The 22107-nt window shown below is 39.0% G+C and overlaps 1 protein-coding gene across 4 annotated transcripts in view; it reads right to left on the minus strand.

The window, feature by feature from the left end:
* Positions 1-22107, minus strand: part of SCG2 (secretogranin II) — a 69761-nt gene that overhangs the window by 44256 nt on the left and 3398 nt on the right. Inside the window, exons 1-3 of one of the 4 annotated variants that reach the window (XM_049711905.1) lie at positions 11986-18429; positions 10699-10945; positions 4052-5282 (exon numbers count right to left, since the gene is read on the minus strand). The gene's annotated coding sequence lies outside the window, so the exon portion shown is untranslated. Of the gene's footprint in view, positions 1-4051; positions 5283-6991; positions 9394-10698; positions 10946-11985; positions 18430-22107 lie in introns of those variants that run through there. The other 3 variants (XM_049711906.1, XM_049711908.1, XM_049711907.1) reach the window with 3 other exon arrangements.

Genomic DNA, 22107 nt, shown 5'->3' on the forward strand with positions numbered 1-22107 from the left:
AATAAATAAATAAGGAAGCAGAGTCAGACACTCCATAGAAAGCTAAAATAAATTTGCCAATAGTTTCAAAACTCTAAATGTCCTACTAGGCAATAAATGGTAACCCAATGGTTCCTCTACTTTATGGGTAGGAATTACTTGCTTTGCCCCCAACACTAATCTGCAATGCTGTCAGTTAATATCTATTTTTACAAGGTTGTGAAAATCCCTAATTAACAGGAAATAGGAAGTTTAACAAAGATATACCCCCCTGGATAATTAGATAGTCCCCAGGAGAGGTGGGTCTGCTAGAAATATGCAATATTGCACTGAAAAAAACAGTAATGCTATCTTAGTTAGCTTCACAGCCATAACAAAATGCCATAGTCTGAGTAGTTCAAACTACAGAAATTTATTCCTTAGAGTTCTAGAGGCTAGAAGTCCAAGGTCAAAGTGCCAGCAAAGGTCGGTTTCATTCTGAAGCCTCTTCTCTTAACTTGATTTGACTTGCAGGCAGCCATCACTGAGCCCGTTCTGTGCACTCAGTGAGAGAAAGAGGGAGCAAGCTCCCAGTGCCTCTTCTTATAAGGGCATTAATCCTATCATGAGGGCCCCACCTTCATAACCTCCTCTAACCCTAATTACCTCACAAAGGCCCTATCTCCAAAAACCATCACATTGGGAGTTAAGGCTTCAACATACAAACTGGGGGTGGGGGGTGAACATTCTGTTCATAACAAATGCCTTTTTTCTAGTTCCACATTTTCACATAATTTTCTTAATTCTCTGAACACTTCAGCGTGATAAATGGAAAATATGATTTGTTCTGCTTCAAAGGCAAGGAAATTAAGATACTGGAGACAGTTTTGAGGAAGGATGCTCTGAACAAATATGGGATAATTAAGTACAATGTGAGAGATTCAAGGTCAGAGATGTTAAGAAAAAAAATAGCAAAGACAAGATAAAAATTTTTTGCACACGTACAAAAGCTGACATAATTTTTCATCAGCAAACCCTCACTATAAGAAATATTAAAGAAAGTCCTTCAGGCAGAAGAAAAATGATACCAGATGGAAATGTATAAATATGAATCTACACAAAAGAAGAGTTCAGATATGGTAAGTAGATGGGTAAATATATAAGATATATTTTATTATTGTCTCCTTAAAAGGTAATTGACTATAAAAACAAAAATAATAATGTAGTGTGAAGTTTATACTACATGTGAAAGTAACATATAATATTATAATAGCACAGAGGTTAGGAGGGGAAAAGAATTATACTATTTTGAGATCCTAATACTATATGTAAAGTGGTATAATATCACTTGAAGGTAAACTTTAATAGCTTAAAATATATACTATAAATGCTAATGAAACCTGGATCATAAGTTCAGGCTCAGAATTTTGGGAGAAAATAAGGATTTCACTAAATAGAGGAAAATTGGTTAGCGTATCCTGAGAAGGTACCAGTATAAATACAGAGCCTTAGTCCTATTTTATTCAACAAACATGTATTAAACACCAACTGCATGAAGGGCATTGTTCCAAGTACTAAAAAGGACAAAAAGACAGTCCTTGTTTTAGTTCAGTTAAGGAAACTGTTTGCACTGACTGAAAAAACACACACACACAAGGCAGCATAAAATATGTGCTATAATATAGAGGGAAGAAAATGCTATTGAATAGGGTCAATACACCTAGAGGGGCCAGGTAGAAAATTTAAACCAGGGAAGCAGGTGAGCTTCGTGAAATACAGTCACAAGTAGTGGGATTGTTGCAACCTGCAGAGCACATATCTTTCTCAAAGCAGATTGTGCTATTCAACTTTAGCCAATGGTTGCTATGAAGCAGCAAACTCTGACTTGACGTGATCCCGCCCCATCTACATTTCCTACAACATCTCCCACAATTGTTGCCTCCATTTCACACTGCTCCAGTGTGGAAGATTTTCTTTCTTTCTCCAATTATACTATCAAAGGTCTTGTTGTTCCCTCTTCCAAGAATGCTGTTCATCCTGACCTCTGATATCAATATGACTCACTCCCTCACTGCCTTCTTATCTCTGCCCAATGATGCCTGCTCTAATCACCCTATATAACATAGAACCCCTCACTCTTATCCAGTAATGTGCTGGTAAATGTTTAAATATTAGTTCTCTGGGGAAAAAGTCCTGATTTCTAGCATTTGTTCATTTCCATTGCTATAAATACCCCCATCATGGCCAATTTCAGTCTGCCAACATGACATCACTGAGTTCTGACTTGGGAAGACATGCACACAATGGGCTCTTGAGAGCCCACGTGAGTGGCTCCAGCACATTTCTGTACTTGGCACTCCCTTCCCCTTTAACCTGCTTTATTTTACCCTCTAGCACTTATCTGACATATTAAATATTTGCTTCTTTATTTATTTCTGGTCTGTTTGCTCACATACAGACCAGAATGCAAGTTCTATGAGGACAGGAATTTTGTTTTCTTCACTCACATATCTTCAGAGACTAAAATTACTCATAGTATAAAGTAGGCTTTTAATACATATTTATTAAATGAATAAATGTGAGGGCAACCATGGCTCTTAGAGGTGAGAATTAAAATATTGTTTTTGTTTTATTTTTTATTTGTTTTTATTGAAGTATAGTTGATTTCCAATGTTGTGTTAGTTTCGGATGTATAGTACAGTGATTCAGCTATATATATATAATATATATAGATATAATATATATAGATATACACACATATATATATTTTCAGATTCTTTTCCCTTATAGGTTATTACAGTATTTTGAGTATAGTTCCCTGTGCTATATGGTAGATCCTTGTTGGTTATCTATTTTATATATAGTAGTGTGTATATGTTAATTCCATCCTCCTAATTTATCCCTCCCACCCCTTCCCCTTTGGTAACCATAAGTTTGTTTTCTATGTCTGTGGGTCTATCTCTGTTTTGTAAATAAGTTCATTTGCATCTTTTTTTTTTTTTTTCAGATTCCACATATAAGTGGTATCATATGATATTTACCTTTCTCTGTCTGGCTCACTTCACTTAGTATGATAATCTCTAGGTCCATCCATGTTGCTGCAAATGGCATTATTTCATTCTTTCTATGGCTGAGTAATATCCCATTGTACATATATACCACTTCTTCTTTATCCAATAATGGAATATTCTGTGTGAATAAAGGCCATAAATTTTTATATAAAAGGTAAAATAGTTGGCCAACAAAAATTGTCCTCTAAGCCATAGGTTTCCAAACATGGGTGGACACATCAAGGACTGTGCATGAGACAATCAATTAGGAACTAGAGGAAAACAGTAGAACCTCTATTTATATGTTTTTATTTTAAAAATAGGAAATACATTAAGCTTTACTAATATTTAATATGAGAATCAACTACGAAATTCCATTTTGGTCAGACCAAATGGTGGTTGCTATTAGCAAATATGTTTTTCTCAAAAATAAAACATATATTATCTATCCTTCAAATTAAAGGTGCCAGTAAGTAGGGAAATAGCTGCTTAAAGCCAGCAAAAACAACAACAAAAATACCCCAACAAAATTTGCACCATGGGGGCTGTGGGGAGAGAATTTTGAAAAACAGATGTTTGGAAATAATCATCAAAGAAATCCTTTATCTCCAACAAATATCCTAGCTGTATATTCTTTCTCAAACCCATAGCTCAGTATGGAGGATGCTATTTAGTGCCTTCTGGTTCCACATCCAAACTTACTTGCAGATTACTGATTATGTGGAACATATTAATCAAGTCCAAGTTCAGTGCTTATTAAAGTTTGGTATGTAGATGACCTACAACAGAATATCCTGGGGGTAACTGTTAAAAATGTTAGCTATTATTATCACAGTGGTAATTACTTGCTCAAGGGGTCTTCCCATGGTCAAAGGCTGTTTTCTTGTTCAGTAATTCCTGTCTAACCCCTAGAATAACGTTAGACAAAGATTAAGAATTTAATAAGTATTTGTGTAGTGAATGAAATCAAGGATAAAGAGTACAAGTATCATCAGTTGCAAACAGACAGATAGAAGGGCATTCTTAATGAATTACATACTCACCAGTTTTATACATTCTCCATGGCATTTTGAATGGCTGGGCAGATGATATTCATATAAGGATTCCAGGATAGGGATGACAAGTTAATTACATTGCATTGAATTGTACATAGGTTATGGATATGACTTGCTGTTTGTTATAGTCTTCTTTGTTCACACGGCTCCTGGGGTTCAGCTTTGGGTTTGGCCCTGCCTCTGCATGTAAGTCGCCCTCTGGAGTCTGTTCTTAGCCAAGACAGGAGGGGGCTAAAGGAGCAGCTGATTAGGGGGCTCTGGCCCACTCAGGCTGGGGGGAGGGAGGGGTACAGAATGCAGGGCGAGCCTGCGGTGACAGAGGCTGGTGTGACGTTGTACCAGCCTGAGGCGCGGTGTGAGTTCTCCTGGGGAAGTTGTCCCTGGATCATAGGACCTTGGCAGTGGCAGGCTGCACAGTCTCCCGGGAGTGGAGGTGTGGATTATGACCTGTGCTTGCACACAGGATTCTTAGTTGCTGCAGCAGCAGCCTTAGCATTTCATACCCGTCTCTGGTGTCCATGGTGATAGCTGTGGCTCATGTCCATCTCTGAAGCTCGTTTAGGCAGTGTTCTGAATCTCCTCTCCTCACGCATCCTAAAACAATGGTGTCTTGATTCTTAGACAGTTCCAGACCTTTTCCCAGACCCCCTCCCTGTTAGCTGTGATGTACTAGACCCCTTCAGGCTGTGTTCACACAGCCAACCAGAGTCCTCTCCCTGGGATCTGACCTCCAAAGCCCAAGTCTCAGCTCCCAGCCCCCACCTTCCCCGGTGGGTGAGCAGACAAGCCCCTCAGGCGGGTGAGTGCTGGTTGACACTGATCCTCTGTGCAGGAATCTCTCCACTTTGCCCTCTGCACCCCTGTTGCTGCACTCTCCTCCGTGGCTCCGAAGCTTACCCCCACCCACCCGACGTTTCCACCAGTGAAGGGGCTTCCTAGTGTGCGGAATCTTTTCCTCCTTCACAGCTCCCTCCCAGAGGTGCAGGTCCCATCCCTATTCTTTTGTCTCTGTTTTTTCTTTTTTCTTTTGCCCTACTTAGGTACATGGGGAGTTTCTTGCCTTTTGGGAAGTCTGAGGTCTTCTGCCAGCTTTCAGTAGGTGTTTTGTAGGAGTTGTTCCACATGTAGATGTATTTTTGATGTATTTGTGGGGAGGAAGGTGATGTCCACGTCTTACTCCTCTGCCATATTGAAGCATAATCCTAGCTTTCTAACTTCTCTAAATAGAAGGAGGGTAAAATGAAGACAGAGAAAGTCAATCTAAGTAACCAGAAAAGCTAAAACTAGTCAAATTAGCAAAGAGAATAATTGACTCAACATATGAAGTCATATATTAGCAATAAAACATTTTATCTATTTCCATTTTATTTGAAAGTTTCTCAGTTTATAAACTGATAGCTCTTTTAAATATTAGTATGGATTTTAGAAGTCTAATACAAAAACCCAATTAAAAACGTATTTGCTTATTTCTGTGAACTTTATTAAAAAGGGTGCAAATCAGTATGCTGCACAAAAAGAAGTTGATCTTATTAGATACTTTTTAATACTACTGTACCTGTTGAATCTTCTTTACCTTACCTATAATATAGTAATGAAGCAACACTATTGAAAATAGTTTTAGGGGCTTCCCTGGTGGCACAGTGGTTAAGAATCTGCCTGTCAATGCAGGGAACATGGGTTCAAGCCCTGGTCTGGGAAGATCCCACAGGCCACGGAGTAACTAAGCCCGTGTGCCACAACTACTGAGCCTGCACTCTACAGCCCACAGGCCACAACTACTGAAGCCCATTCACCTAGAGCCCATGCTCTGCAACAAAAGAAGCCACCACAATGAGAAGCCCGTGCACTGAAACAAAGAGTAGCCCCGGCTCGCCGCAACTATAGAAAGCCTGTGTGTAGCAACCGAGACCCAATGCAGCCACAAACAAATAAATAAAAATAAATTTAAAAAAAAAGAAAATAGTTTTAGGCTGTTTTTCTGGATTATCAAAGCTTTGTTCCCTTTCAAAGGCTAAAACAAAGTGGGATTTGACATCCACAAGGGAAAATGACGCAGGTAAAGATAAAGATAAGTGAACCTTATCTATAACTATAAATGTCAAATGGCTATCAGGGATCTTGGAATGAACTGAAATGTCTCAAAACATGTTGAAAAGGTTCATATGGTAATGAAAAAATCTACTTATTCCATGGTCACATGAGGCAGAATTAGCCAAAAAATTTTCTTTAGTACTTATTAAAATATTATTGTCAAACCTTTTTTGAGCAATGACTCTATTACTTTTGAGTCAACAGGTCACCAAGACTGGCCCAGGTGAAAATGACCACTGGCCTCAAGTGAATTTTTTTCATCATGTCTTAGTCATGAACCAGCAAGCAGACCTTGCCAAAGATGGGCCTAAGCTTCCAGAAATGTAGTAGTGTAAGTTGATTGGGCTCTTGAATCCATCACTGTTCATCATAGAAACCCAAAGTTCGGTGTCTCAATAGCCCAGGTAGTCTGAAGGAAGAATCAGAGTTGCACTGAACTTTGGGGTCACTGCTTTGTATTCTATTTCAGGCCAAATAGTGTCATGTTGGGGAGAAGATGTGTCAGTATTCATAGGCCTAGTTTATTACCTTATATATCTGTAATTTAAAAAAATTATATGGCATCTATAATATATTTTGCAAATGTGGTTTGTAAAACCTCCTTTAAATAGGTGCTATTATTATCCCTTTTTACAGATGAGGAAACTGAGGCACAGAAAAATGAAACAACCTGTCCAAGATCTCACTACTAATAAGTGGCCAAACAGGATTCACACCCAGGAGGTCTGTCTCCAGAGTCAATTATGCCAGTCCAAAATTGCCACAGCAAGTTGCTTCCATAAAAGAATGTCTTATAATGCCACGTTGTATACTTTCAAGTTTAATTTCTTGCTGTACCTTCAGGACTTCTCAAGTTTTTGGTGCAGTCGGCCTGAACATGGAACCTGTGTTCTTTATTCTCCTTATCTCAAGTCAAAGCCGATGGTTCAAATTACTCTCTGGATAGGGTAGAGTCCATCCAGCTGTATGCAAATAAGTCTGATTATTTACAAATGGACAGGTTTCTATTGATACATTCAGGCCACTATATGTTTACTTTTAAAACATTTGTTTAAAACTATTAAGTTCAGGGAGTCCGCCAAAGTTGCTTACAAAAACATCAAACCCAAGCCTAATAGGTTTACAGAGAGGGAATATATTGACTCACATAACAGAACAGTCCTGTGGTTTCAAGTGTGGCTTAATTCAGGACTCAGAGCATGTTAGTAGGATCCATCTGTTAGCTTTACAGTCCCAAGGCTCTCCTGATAATACAAACCACTTGCCAGGAATGAATCTCATTAGCCCTGATTGGCCTTCCTGGAGTCATGTGACCTGCTTGGACCAAACAGGATGTTGGGTTTGAGAGCACACTGTCTGCTGTATGAAGTAACAGGGACCTCAAGCTCTAAGGTCTTGATAATCACTTCCCCTGCTCCACCCCACATTTCCTAACTTAATAAGAGAACCTGGAATTAAGAGGATTTCAGTTTGCATTAAAGAAGGGATATATCTTAAAAAAAAAAATACTGGGCACTCACTATCCTTCACATTTCCAATGTGAAATAGGCCATATCCCTAGAAATAGGAGCTTTATCAAGTCAGTATGTGCAGAGTTTTCAGGTGATTTTCTCAAAAGACTTCAATTTCAACTGCCTTATCATACACACAGAAAAATGCATTTCATTACTAAAACATGTTTGCCAATTTTACCTTTTTCTTTACAGTAGTTTTTTTTTTAAAAGAAATGACACCTGATATGAAGAGATGAGGCTCCCATCTAATGTTGAAAGTTAGCCTTTGCATTAAGCTTTGGTAGCGTCAGAGCACCCACACTACTAGATTGTTAGCTCCTTGAAGAATGGCACTGTCTAGTCCACAGTTGAATATTCAGGACCTACTACAGTGCCTTGAACATAGAAAATGTTCTTTCAATGCTTAATAAATGAATGAATGATAATAATCAACACTCAGTACTTACTGAGTGCCAGAAACTATTCTAAGAGTTTTATATTTATTAACTCAGTCAGTATCTGCAAAAAGCTTATGAGGCAGATACAGCTATTATTCCCATTTGTCAGATCAGGAAGCTCACACACATAGCAGGTAATGGGATGATGTTTTAATCTGGCACAAAAATCCGTGTTCTTAACCACCATAATGTACTGCCTGTGCACCATGACACTGACACTTGTGTCCATGGAGTAATGACTATATGTATAGTCTTAGGAATGGAAGCTACATGGCGGGGGTAATGAGTCTCTTCCTTGTGAAACCCAAGTTTCCAAACAGCTCTGGGATTAATTTGCTTAATCCCTCTGGGTCTTGTCTCCCTTTTCACCAAATACCCCAACATATCCCATATCTCTGACAAGATCTCTTCCACCTCTAATATTCCACATGTTCTATATTTTAAGATGTGCCAGGAAATAGCTTATCCCTTACTGGGAAACAGAGGTCTCAGACTCAAGTGTCTCTGGGTTCTCACAGATAAAGGAGTTTTGACAAATGTGGTCAAATGTCACTGGCCTTTCCTGCCTAAGGACATTCAACTGTAAAATATTTACTTTACAGTGGTGGCCAAACAAAATTGTTGAGAGGGCTGCACTAGGGGCCACCAGTTTCCAGCTTTTACACTGAGCCTGGAGGCTTGTTCTAAGAAAACCTCACTGAGAAAGACCAAATGGTCTCAGAGGACATCCCTAAAATAAAATGAGAAGACTACTGAAGAGAAATCAAGTGAGGTTGTTCCAAGTTACTTGTGGTAGAAATCGAGGGTGCTCAGAGTTGACCTTTTTTATTTAATTTTACTTTTGTTTTCCAAACAAATTATACCTTAAATATCTCTTCTTATATATCTTTCATTGGCTATTTTACCTTTTATATGAGCTGTGTGTTTAATTAAAAATGTTGGTTTCTTTGTTTTAAGAAATGCAAAGGATTTGAAGTCAAAAGGATAAAAGTTCCATTTTCATCACTTTGGAATCTATTCAATATTAATAGAGGCAGAGGTTCTCCTTGACAATGATAACATCTGTCATTTTCTTAGGTCTTGTTCTTTCTTTGTGAGAGCTCCACAGGCAACCCCCAAAGGAAAATTTCCTGACTATAAAACAATGGGAGCTCGTCACCAAGGGTGGACAGAACACTTTCTGCGTTGAAATTGAATAGCCCTGCATGTGTCCAGAAGAAATCAATAAAAGCCAATAAAAAAGAAAAGCAAGCCGATAATTAACCAGAGAAATGCACCAAAAGTTGTAGTTCTGTGAAAACAGGCTTATCAAACATCTTCAATTAAGAAGTTTAATATGATTCTGTACATTTAAAAAAAAGGTGGAGGGGTACCCAGACCTTCAGTCAGCTCCATTTTAGGAGTGTTTTGGTTTATTTTTTCATTTTTATATCCCAACTCATCTAAAAGCATGTAATGTATAATGCTTTTAATCTGTTCAGTAAAACATCAATTGACTAGACTGTAACTAATTAGAACTTTTCATTAAGCAAATTTTGTTTTGTCTCTCAAATACTATCTTTAAAGAAAACTAATGGGACTTCCCCGATGGCGCAGTGGTTAAGAATCCGCCTGCCAATGCAGGCGACACGGGTTCGAGCTCTGGTCCGGGAAGATCCCACATGCCGTGGAGCAATTAAGCCCATGCACCACAACTACTGAGCCTGCGCTCTAGAGCCCGCGAGCCACAACATCTGAGCCCTCGTGCCACAGCTACTGAAGCCTGTGTGCCTAGAGCCTGTGCTCTGGCACAAGAGAAGCCACCGCGATGAGAAGACCGCGCACCGCAAAGAAGAGTAGTCCCCGCTCATCGCCACTAGAGAAAGTCCGCGTGCAGCAATGAAGACCCAACGCAGCCAAAAATAAATAAAATAAATAAATTTATTTTAAAAAAAGAAAAGAATAGTAACAATGATATTACAGATGTCTTTACAATAGATTGCAGGGACTATCTAGCAGCACATATTCATCTCAATTTTCTATACCGTCTACATTTATAGGATTGTTCCATAAAAAAAGATAACTTTGAAATAAAGCTCTGAATCATCAAAGAAAGATTTCCTCTGAATCATTATGCTATATTAAAACTAAAGCAGAGGAGTGGGCTCATACTTTTATCCACATGTACTTGAGAAAGATTTTAGTAACAAATTAAAGTTGAGTAAACAGGATACTCCATGATCTGGGTATTCTAGTTAACAGAAGTTTAAAAAAAAAACACTGTATTTTGGAACCAGGGAATCACTGCTTCCAGGGCCATAGTGATGAGATTTTTGAATCCAGCATATTTTCTTCTGGAAAAACTCCTCAAATCAGAGAAAAGAAAAATAAGGTCAGTCCTGCTGGAGGGAGGATTCATTACTCTTAGCAATGCTTTCTGAATCACCTTTATGAGAAAAAAAAAACAAACCCACAATTAGAGGTGGGCAGGGGATACAAGACAGCAAAGAAGAGAGAAAGGCCAGTTTGCTGAGAGTGTAAAGAGCAGATAAAACCAGTTCCCTCAAAATGAATAGTGAGCAGGTGCCAGACACAGCCCAGTTCAACATGTTACCTTCATCAGCTGTGCTCCATGTAGAAACAGCCTCAGCTGAATGTTGAACATCACCCAGAGAGATCTGTGCTCTGCCTAGCACTCTGGTAGTATTTCCACACCTGTTTACATTTCTTGTCTGAGTTTCTTCTATACAACTCTGGCTTTTGTCATAAAGCCATAGTGGAAAAAGTCTCAGCTTTGTGATTAGGCAGTTCGGGAAGGACTTTGGAACATTCACTTCACCTCCTTAAGCTCGATTTCCATACTAGGGTGTGAGAATCACATTAAAAAGAATAATCTTGCTCAGAACAAGGCACATGTTGGGCATTCATCACTTATGCTCATTACATTTTCTAAGTTCTAAATAGGGAATCTCTGGTATTGAAAGCCAATATATAGTCTCCCTTTCAACTTTTCACAGGGGAATTGCCTTACATTGGGCTCCTTAGGACTAGACATTAAGGTGGAGAAATGTATGCAGAAGGTTTACTGAGAAGTGTTCTCAGAAGATAGACCTGTAAGAACATGGAGAAGGCAGGTTTGGGCAGAGGGGGAAGCGTGTCTGTAACCCGACTGCACCTCAGCCTACGGGGAATACATGTGTCATACGGTAAGTTTGACCCATTTGGGAACAGCTTCTCAAAGATCCTGGTGGTCTTGTTTCCTGGGGAACTTAAAAGAGTTAGGCAATTTACATCACCAGGTGACTATAATGGACAATACTATATTGTACACATGAAAGTTGCTATGTGATTAAATCTTTAATATTCTCATCATAACAGCAACAACAACAAAATGGTAGTTATGTAAGGTAAAGGATGTATTAACTAACCTTACTGTGGTAAACCTTTCTCTACATATACATGTATCAAATCATCACATTGTACACCTTAAACTTTTACAATGTTCTATGTAAATTACATCTCAATAAACATGGACAGGGAAATTATAGCTCTTGAGGCTACGGTTCACTTTGACATCATAACTGCAACTCTCATTCCCTCCTCCACCTCTCACTCCAGATTGCCCTCATCCTCAGCCAACACCTTTGTCAAGCGGCTCATGGTCGGGGGCGGGGGGGGGGGGGCGGGGGGGGGCGAGGGGGGCGGGGGGGAGGCGGGGGGACATGACCCAAACCCTCATATGTAAGGAATGAAGCAGCACAGTTTTCACTACAGGGTTTCTGCTTTGCTTCCTGAAGGAAACATTATTTTAATACTTTCCTGCCCTTCTCTGTCACTGCCCACTTTCCCTTGCCCACTTTGAGGAGTAAATAATAAAACTGGAGTCTGGGGAGAGCCTTACATTCACTGGACCGTGGTAGCCAGTGGGTTATCTGTGACTGCTGCATTGAACATCACTCAGTGCTGGGCCCTCTCTTATCTCTTTGACTCTCCCACCATCTTGGACTTGTCCACAGTTCGAGAAAGGTAAGTGTTAGCATGTCTAGTCTTATATCCATTTCAGTTATGCTCAGCTTTGTTGCGCTATGGTAAAAGGCAGCACCAAAATTTCAGTGGCTCAATGAAAGTGGATTGCTTTCGCACCCAAGTCTGCTGTGGGTGTGGGACACTCTCCAAGGTCACTGTTTTCCAAGTGGTGGCTCTGAATTCCAGGCTGCTTCAGTCTTGTGGCATCTCCACCCTGCACAAACTTCAAGGTTTATCACAACAGGGGCAGACAGTGCTAGAGAGCTGCCAGGCATCAAGATGGTCAGTGAAGACAATGACTCAAACTGAAAGTATCAAGCCTTTATTCACTTGCTGTGATACTATAAGCAAGAGGACTAACAGGAAAGGGGGAAAGGGCGTCAGCTTCCATGCCTATGATGGTCCATTTTTCCCCAGGGCACAGCATCAGGCTAAGGACAAATGACAGGCATCACAGATTGGAGGGAAGGAGAAGATCCCAGAACAAAAGTCTCCTGCTGCTTTTTGGACCCAGGGGCTGGGTGGAGGAAGAGAAGGAAGGGCTAGAAGAGGAAAAGTATTGAGTCGGAGTGGCTAAGATGTCCTGAAGCCCCAGCTCTTTTTGGAGGCCTCCAAATGAGGTGCCTCAGCTTGGAATGCAGATATGCATATAGAGCAGACCAGCTGGGGGCTGAGAACCTTAGTTCCTTCAGACACTGCCATGCACCAAGTCTGATGTGAGGAGGGCAGCTTCCCCACATGCACAAGGCCTGCTGGGTAAAGCCTTTGCAGTTGTCTATATTTGTTCACCCTGCCCAAGGAGGTGCATTATGACTAAGGAAGAGCAGTTCAGATTTCTGAAAAGAAACTGAAACTACTTAATAGCAAACTATCATCTGTGTCCACTCATTCTGTCCCCATTATGCCTCCTGCACAGGAAGAACAGAAGTGTCGACACAGAACTCATCCAAACAGCCTCCAGATGTATAATCTTTTTACAAATTTTCTGGGGAAATAATCCATCTTCCAGTCTAATTAGACATGAAGCAAGAAATAATGAAACACAGATACAGAGGGTATTGAGTTGATGAGAAGGCCCCTTTGCTTAAAAGAATACCTGCATAGATCAATCAAATGGAAATGATCTTGTTACACTACACTGAGATCAACAGCGTCTTCTGAGGTTCTTATTTTCTCTCTCTACCCTTCTCTAAATTCTTTTGCTTTTAATTCTTCATTTTCCCCCCTTTTTACAGCAGAAGATAGCCATATTTCTAAGGTTTAGGGGAGAAAAAAAACATTTCCCATTTCAGAAGAAAGTGCTGCAGGTGGGGAAAAAAATGTTTACTGCAGTAACTCAGTTATGTTGTTCAGCAATTTACGTTCCTTTTGCAGAAAATCTTAGCTTTCCATGACACAAAATATTAGGGGTGTAACTATGTTAAAAATGGAACTACATGTAGAAAAATCCCTAGAGGCTATTTTACCAGCATATTAACCAGCTTTGTCTTTGGATGATGAGATTTCAAGTGATTTCCTACGCTAATTGTGCCAGGTTCCTTAGAATGATTTACACTTTATTCTGTTGGGACCCATCTGGTAAGATGTCTGAGAAATGAGTTTCTCTTCAAGCTTCCCCTTTGACCTTGAATTCTCTCTTCCTCTCTTTTTTTCTTTCAGCTTTATTGAGGTGTAATGGACAAATAAAATTGTAATATATTTAAAGTGCACAATATAATGATTTGATATACATATAATTTGTGAAAGGATTCCCACTTTTGAGCTAATTAACACATCTGTCACTACACATATATATTCTTTTTATTTAATTTATTTAAAGTAATAAGCAGTTTACCCATTTCTCCCACCTCTGGCAACCACCAATCTATTCTCTGTATCTATGAACTTGGTTTCATTTGTTGTTAGATTCCACATATTAGAGAGATCATGCGGTATTTGTCTTACTCTGTCTGACTTAATTCACTTAGCATAGTGCCCCCGAGGTCTGGCCATGTGTTGCACACAAATGGCAAGATTTCATTCTTTTTTGTGGCTGGGTAATATTCCATTATTATCCATTACTATTTCTTTATCTATTTGTCCACTGATGGACACTTAGGTTATTTCCATATCTTAGCTATTTTAAATAATGCAGCAATGAACATGCAGATGCAGATATCTTATCAAGTTAGTGTTTTCATTTTCTTCAGATAAATACCCAGAAGTGGAATTGCTGGATCATACAGTAGTTCTACTTTTTATTTTTTGAAGACTCTCAATACTGTCTTTCATACTGGCTGAACACATTTACATTCCCACCTAGAGTGCACAGGTGTCCCCTTTTCTTCATGTCCTTGCCAACACTTATCATTCTCAGAGGGAAATGCTCCATACATAGCTGTACATTTGGTACATCTACGGGAGGAAGACAATTCAGGAGCCTCCTATGTTACATCTTGGTCTGAGGTCAACCAAATCCTCTCTTAATATCTGAGGAGTCCTCATTCTTTCAAACCAAAATAAATGTGTTTATTATAGTCGGGCCAGAATTTCAGTTATTGGTAGAAAGAAGAGTTTCTACAACTATTTAGCCCTCCTCGTTACTAAAATTGTAACTACAATATTTTTATTATGAACTGAATGTGTCCCCCCCAAAACTGCATATGTTAAAGCACTAACCTCCATGTGACTCTCTTTGGAGATAGGGTCTTTAAGAGGTAAGCCATTTTAAATGAGGTCATAAATGCAGGTCCCTAATTTGATAGGACTAATACCCTTATCAGAAGAAACCCAAGAGAACTGCCCCCTCTTCTTCACCTCACAGGCACACTAAAGAAAGACCATGCGAGAGCACATCAAGAAGGTGGCCATCTGCAAGCTGGGAACAGAGCTCTAGAGCCAGATCAGGCCATTTCTCGATCTCGGACTTCTCAGACTCCAGAATTGTAAGAAAATTAATTTCTGATATTTGAACCACCCAGTATATGGTATTTTGTTATTGCTGCCTGAGCAGACTAAAACAAATTGTTTTTACTTCTATTTTTTCTTTTGTCTTTTTAAATTTTTCTTCAAGGAGTATGCATTTCTTCTGTGGAGGTTATTAGTTCTGTTCATTGAATATTTCTGGCTGTCTGCTTTCTGAGCCATAGAGCATTGCTCTCTTTTATCTCCTTTGACATTAAGCACAGCCATGAGAGTTCATCTGGCCAACAAAAAGAGCCTGACCATGATATACTTCTTCATTCTCTTCCCCTAGCTGGGGTGATCCTGGAACCTGGAAGCACATGATGTTAACATAGTGTTTCTAACATCCAGGGTCTTTGAGTGACTATGATTAGTGGAGACTTTCTATACAACGGTCATTGATTGAGAAATAAATCTATGATTTCTGGTTATTTGTTTCTGCTGCATAGCATAGCCTATCCTGACTGATATAGCTTCTAAATGACAAAAATAAATAAATAAACCTTTTATAATGTAAATAATATCTACTTCTTCATGGAATTAGACTTTACTTAGAACAAATTAAGCCATGTCAGTTGTCATCTACCTTGTGGGGTCAATGAACACTAACCTATCTCCCCAGCCCAAATACTTGATATATTGCTTTGTTGTCAATTATTAGTAATTTTATTCTTTTGAAGTCAGGTATTTCTATCACTTTATATCCCCTTGCTAAATGATCATACCCATAAGAATGATAACTCATTAAGAAATTTTTTATCAGGAGTAGCTTAACATGAATACAATCTGGGATCATTTATTGTAGATAACTAAATTCTTCAAGGACAGGAGACAGGTGAGGACGTTAGGTAAGTTGCACAGTGGACAGTTTTGGACATTAAGGGCATGAATCTTCTGGAAGTAAAAAGTGAAAGGTTTTTAAAAGACAGCTAGAATGTCTTCACAATATTACTCAGAGAAGACTCCAAGACACTCCAAGAGTGTAGTGAGTGCTTTTATCTGTGGGAAATTATTTTCTTATAAATTAGAAAAGGCTGGAGGAAGAAATGGAGTATGAAATGCACCAATTAAAAGAAGAAAGATGGACAGCAGTGGGAAAATGAAAATGCTTCTATATGTCACAAGGTATAGTTACAGGGCCCTCGTCAGAAACACAACTTCCCTCTGAATTCAGCATTCCTTGTTATACACACAGTATGAATAAAATATCGGGCACTATTTCCAGAAGAATAATCTGTTATAAAAATGGTAGCAGTGAAAGAAATAGGGACAGCAGGAGCAGTCAGGCAATTATACTATGAATGCCGTAACACATATTTTTCCATTAAAAGTAAACGCCCCACACAAATGCACTGCTTCACAGTAACTATTCTGTTTTGTAGTTTCTGTGAATCAAGCTTGGGCTATGAAGTGTGTAAGAGTGAACAATAGTGTGTCTTGCTAATTACCATCTTGTCCAGTTGGCTTGGAGTCTGGGTGGAAATATACAGTTTGTAGCTCCCTATTAAAAGCTCTTCTCCCCACAAATGTTTTCTAAAATATACCATTTTCTTTTTTATTTCCAAAACATATGAAAGGTGACAAGATACTCTTGCCTCTCTCACTTCTGCTGACCAGATTCCATACTAAATCGTTTGTAGGGATACTCACAGTTACTAAAATAAAGAACCAAATGGATCTTCAAATATGACACTGTTAGGAAAATCCCAAAGTATCTGAATAAGTTCAGTTCTTCTCCTCTCTCCAGTTTCTCCATCTTTCTCACTCCATTACGCCTAAGGCATTATCTCTTTGACTTCTTTGTGACTTCCAGGCCAAGAGCCCTTACATTCTCTCAGCCCTCTCCTGTCATCATTTCCTTCCCTCTCCATCTTAGACTGCAGGGTCCATCACCTCAAGCAGGATCTAGCCAATATCCTCAATGTCTTTTGTACCACTACCTTTCCAATGTGCTCATCTTGTGTATCAAATAGCAAAACTCCTATTCAAAATGACATAAGCAGTAAGGTAATTCTCTCACATAACAAGAAGGTCACTAGCTCAATTATGTTAACAAGGACCCAGTTCTACCTTTGAACCCTGCATCCTTATATGTCACCTTGCCTTCAGGCTACTTCCAAGCAGCACCTGCAGGCAAGACAGCATCCCAAGGTAGAAAAGTGACCATCTCTTCCTTCTCTCTCTTTTTAGAAGTAAGAAAACATTTTCCTGTCTGCGGAATCCACCTCATTGCTTAGAATTCATCACATGCTCATGCCTTTGCCCAAATCAGTCATTGACAAGGACCACCATGGTTGGTTGAGACTAATCAGGACCAGCCTCCCTTGAAGACTATGTCTAAAGTGAGGAGAGTGGTCACCTAAACAAAAACAGGGCTCTGTTAGCAAGGAGGAAGGGAGAATAGTGAGTATGATAGAAGCAGTTAATCATGTCTGAATTTTAGTGCAGTCTCACCGTTCACCTCTACTATAGCCTGACCACTAGGCTCTGCTGACAGAACCATGCAGCACGTACGAGGAATGCTCATTCATGCCATTTTGACGGGTTGGGCACTCATACCTCCTGACAGTTCATTCAGTCATGTTTTCCCAGAGGGGATAGTCTAATCTTCCATGGCATTCCATACCCTAACGCTCACATCTCCCTCTCACTCTCTGAAAATTACAGGGGAAATTGGTACCATCAGACAAGAGCTCCATGAATTTTCTAAACCTATTCTGCAAACGTACTTACATCTGCCCCGAGCTGGTCTTCCTTCCTGTGACAATGGAAAAGTTGTTCCTGATCTTAAATACAGTAAACCCTTTTACCTCTATTACCGATCCTGTCCTTTCTCTCTTTAGCCTTCTGCCAGTATGCCCCCTTGCTACCCTATTTTCAATCTCTCCTTCACTACCAACTTAATCCTAATAATATGTGATTCCATCAGCATGCTCATCTCTAGCCATTTTCTTTAAAAGAAAAATTCCCCCTTTACCTTACATCCCTACCCACTTCCATGCTCTCTGTGTTCTCTCCGTCACAGGCAAACTTCCTGAAAGAGTAGTCTCCACTTCCTGCCTCTTCTTCCTTGTCTCCAATCACACCCCAAACCATTAAACCTGGCATCTATGCTCATCATGCCTCTAAAACAGCCTCACCATGCTTACTAACAACCCCCTCATCACTTAACCCAAGTCACCCTCCAGGCCATTTCCCACTTGACATCTTGGCAGCATTCGCCACACTATTGTTCACTCCACTGTCGTTTCCTTTCTGCTTCACAGGTTGTTTCTACATCCTCTGTCCATCCCTGTGGTACTGGGGGATCTCAGGCTTCTTGCAGAGTTCTCTTGTTATATTATAGATAAACTTCCTGGGAGATACCACTTATTCTAATGCTCTCAGTGATCATATAATTTCAATAAGGCCTGGCTTACAGATGAGTGTTTCTGAACATAGAATTGCTCAGTCAGACTAACTAATCCAAAGTGAGATACTAATGAATTAGTGTGATATCTTTCCCAGGGGATCTAAAACAACATAGTGCTTTATTCTAATTAAAGCCACTGTTTCTGAAAGCCCCTCAAAATCTAAATTTAATGGAGATATTTTGGGGCAGGTTGGTGGGTATTATTACACTCAACAATATTTATCTGAGCAACTCTGGTGTCTTTATTTCTGGGCCAGTCAGTCATTAATAGAAATATACAAGGTGTGGAGTTTACATTGTAGGGGGAGGACAGTGACATGTACATGGGCAGGTATGCTATATGGTGAAAAGACCAGAGGAAGTATGAAACCTCCATGGAACATAGAAGTGCTATTTGGGCTGAGCCTTGAAAGGTAGGTAGTACTTAATATGTGGATTTAGGATAAAGAGTATTCGAGGCAATAATAAGGACATGAACAAAGGTCAGGGCAGTAGAAGAGCATGTTCAGGAAATAGGGAACTTCTAGATCTAATTGGAACATGGAGGAAGGAGTGGAAGTGACGTGGAATGCAGTCTATAACAGATGGGAAATGAGATGAGATAGTTAGATTGGAGTTAGGTTAGGGTGGGCCTTGAATGCTGAACCAAGGACTTAATTCTGTAAATGCAATGGGGAAACATTAAAATTTGGTGTTTTGAGGGGTAGGGGTAAATATGGGGCTATTGTAATCAGATATTTTTTTACTCAGCAAAACATGTTGAGTGCCAGCTATGTACGACATTACTCTGGGTTTTGGGCCAGTGGTGATGAACAAGACAAAATGTCTGTTACATTACAGAGTATATCAGGAACTCTAGCTTGGAGGAGGTAAACACTAGGATTACTGAGCAGATCACTGCAATGGTTTACGTACTAGACAGTCAAGATCTGAACTAGGGTTGAGAAAATAGATAAGAAAGTGAAATAATGGATTGGTGTTTTCAGAATTCTTAGAGAAATTTGCAATCAGTCAAAACCAAACTGTTCAATGTTTCCCTAAAGAGGACATTGGAATTGATTACTATAGACCTTAACTGTTGACGCTCCGAGCCAGAGACTATTATTCTAGTGGTAACAGATATAATTACCGAAGTTATGAGTCAAACGTAACTTTTGTTTTCTCTGAACAAAGACAAAAATTAATAACACTTCGCTTTCTTTTTGGAAGTTATGGAACTTATCCCTCTTTTAGGCTGCTCTAGTGGATGGGCACTGAGACACCTAAGAATAAAAATGCTCACTATAGCCTAGTTTTTTATACTAGGTAGGTGATTTTTTTTTTTTGCAATTAACAATGAAAGAATGTCTTTCATTATCATATACTCTAATCCTTAGAGTGAAAGTTCACACATGCTCACACACAAAATATGGAATATGGGTCATTTTTAAAGATCTGACTTTAGGTAGAGATGCTGATTACTTCAAAATGAATCATCTCAGTAGATCTGATTACAACTCTGCTACTAGTGTCTATGTAATCTCAGTAGAAAATTAGTAATGAACCTGAATAACTTGACCTGAGCATACTTTAAGTTTCCACTTTATTATTTTTTTATTTTTTATTTATTTATTATTGGCCACACCACGTGGCTTGAAGAATCTTAGTTCCCCAAACAGGGATCAAACCCACACCCCCTGCAGTGGACATGAGGAGCTCTACCCACTGGACCACCAGGGAATTCCCTTAAATTTCCACTTTAAAATGTTTAAGCCAACTCATCAAAAAGACAAGAGATAACAAATGCTGGCAAATATGTGGAGAAAAGGGAATCCTTGTGCACCATTGGTGGGATTGTAAATTGGTGCAGCCACTATGGAAAATAGTATGGAGGATCCTCAAAAAATTAAAAACAGAACTGTCGTATGATCCAGCAATTCCACTTCCAGGAACATAGCCAAAGGAAACAAAAACACTATGTTGAAGAGATATCCACACCTCCATGTTCATAGCAGCATTATTTACAATAGCCAACACATGGAAATAAACTAAGAGTCCATGGACGAATAAATAGGTAAAGAAGTTGTGATATTTATACAATGGAGTAGTATTCAACCATTAAAAAAGGACGCCCTGCCATTTGTCACTTGGGACAACATGGTTGGATCTTGAGAACATTATGCTAAATGAAACAAGTCAGACAGAGAAAGACAAATACTCTATGATCTTACTTACACATGAACTCCAAAAAACAAATAAGCAAACTCATAGAAAAAGAGAGCAGATTTGTGCTTACTGGAGGCAGGGGTGGGGTGGGGAAATTAAATGAAGGTGGTCAAAGGTACAAACTTCCAATTATAGCATAAATAATTGCTAGGGGTGTAATGTACAATGTGATAACTATAGTTAACATCATTGGATGGTACATTTGAAAGTTGTTAAGAGGCTCAATCCTAAGAGTTCTCATCACAAGGAAAAAAACTTTTTTTCTGTTTTTTGGCACCTAAATGAGATGATGGATGTTCACTAAACATATTGTGGCCATCATTTCATAATAAATGTTAGTCAAATCATTATACTGTACATCTTAAGCTTATACAGTGCTGTATGTTAATTATATCTCAATAAAACCAGAAAACTTAGATTGAGAAAAATAAAATGTTTGGGCCAAAATGTAAAAGGCGTAAGTGTATACAATTTGCTATATATGAATGATAAAGGTGAGAACTATCTCAGAAACCCTATGCATGCTGATTTAATAACCAAATACATCAATATTCTGTAATAACTTAAATGGGAAAAGAACTTGAAAAAGAATAGATACATGTATATGTATAACTGAATCACTTTGCTGTACACCTGAAACTAACACAACATTGTTAATCAACTATATTCCAATATAAAATAAAAATTAAAAAATAAACAAATAACCAAATACAAATCCATCATATAATCAACCCTTGCTAAGTGGTTAGTAGGTACACAGCCCTGGGCTAGACTCTCATTCAGCAATGTCTCTGCAATGGGCAGAGAAGCCAATGACTCCATGAAGTCTCCACTTCAGCTCAGCATACATCTGTTGAGTGTCTCCTCTGCTCAAGTGCAAAAGCACACCTTCCTTTCCAACCATTTTAATAACAAAATCCATTCTGGCATTGATTAAAAGTTCCAGTCACTCTCTAGAAGAAGATTAGCATGACTCAACATTATTCCAAACACTTATCTAATTAACCTTTTCCCCAAGCAAGCTAGTTAAGAATATGGGGCACATTTGTTTGAACTCAGGATTATCCAACATGTTCTAACAGGTCTTTGCAAAGCACTATAGCTTAATAAGATGGTCTTACAAGACAAATTTCCTAATAGTTTCAGAACAGTGTGAGCAAATCTCAGAGAACAATCTGGATTTTTCAGATAGATATAGCCATTTTAAGCTGAATGAACATCTGAGTTAGGTAGTATTTTTATCCCCATGTTACTGATGAGGAAACAGATGCAAGGAGGATTAAGTATCTTTCTCAAAGTCATAACTTGCTTACTTTACATAAGATGTGACACCTTGAGAAAATTGTGTAGCCCTCCTCACCTTTAGGTGCATTTGCTATAAAAAAAAAATGTGATATAGTTGTAACTGAATAAAGGACCAGGAATGTAAAAGCCTTC

This window comes from Orcinus orca, chromosome 7 (genome assembly GCF_937001465.1).
Source record: "Orcinus orca chromosome 7, mOrcOrc1.1, whole genome shotgun sequence".
Lineage (NCBI taxonomy): Eukaryota > Metazoa > Chordata > Mammalia > Artiodactyla > Delphinidae > Orcinus > Orcinus orca.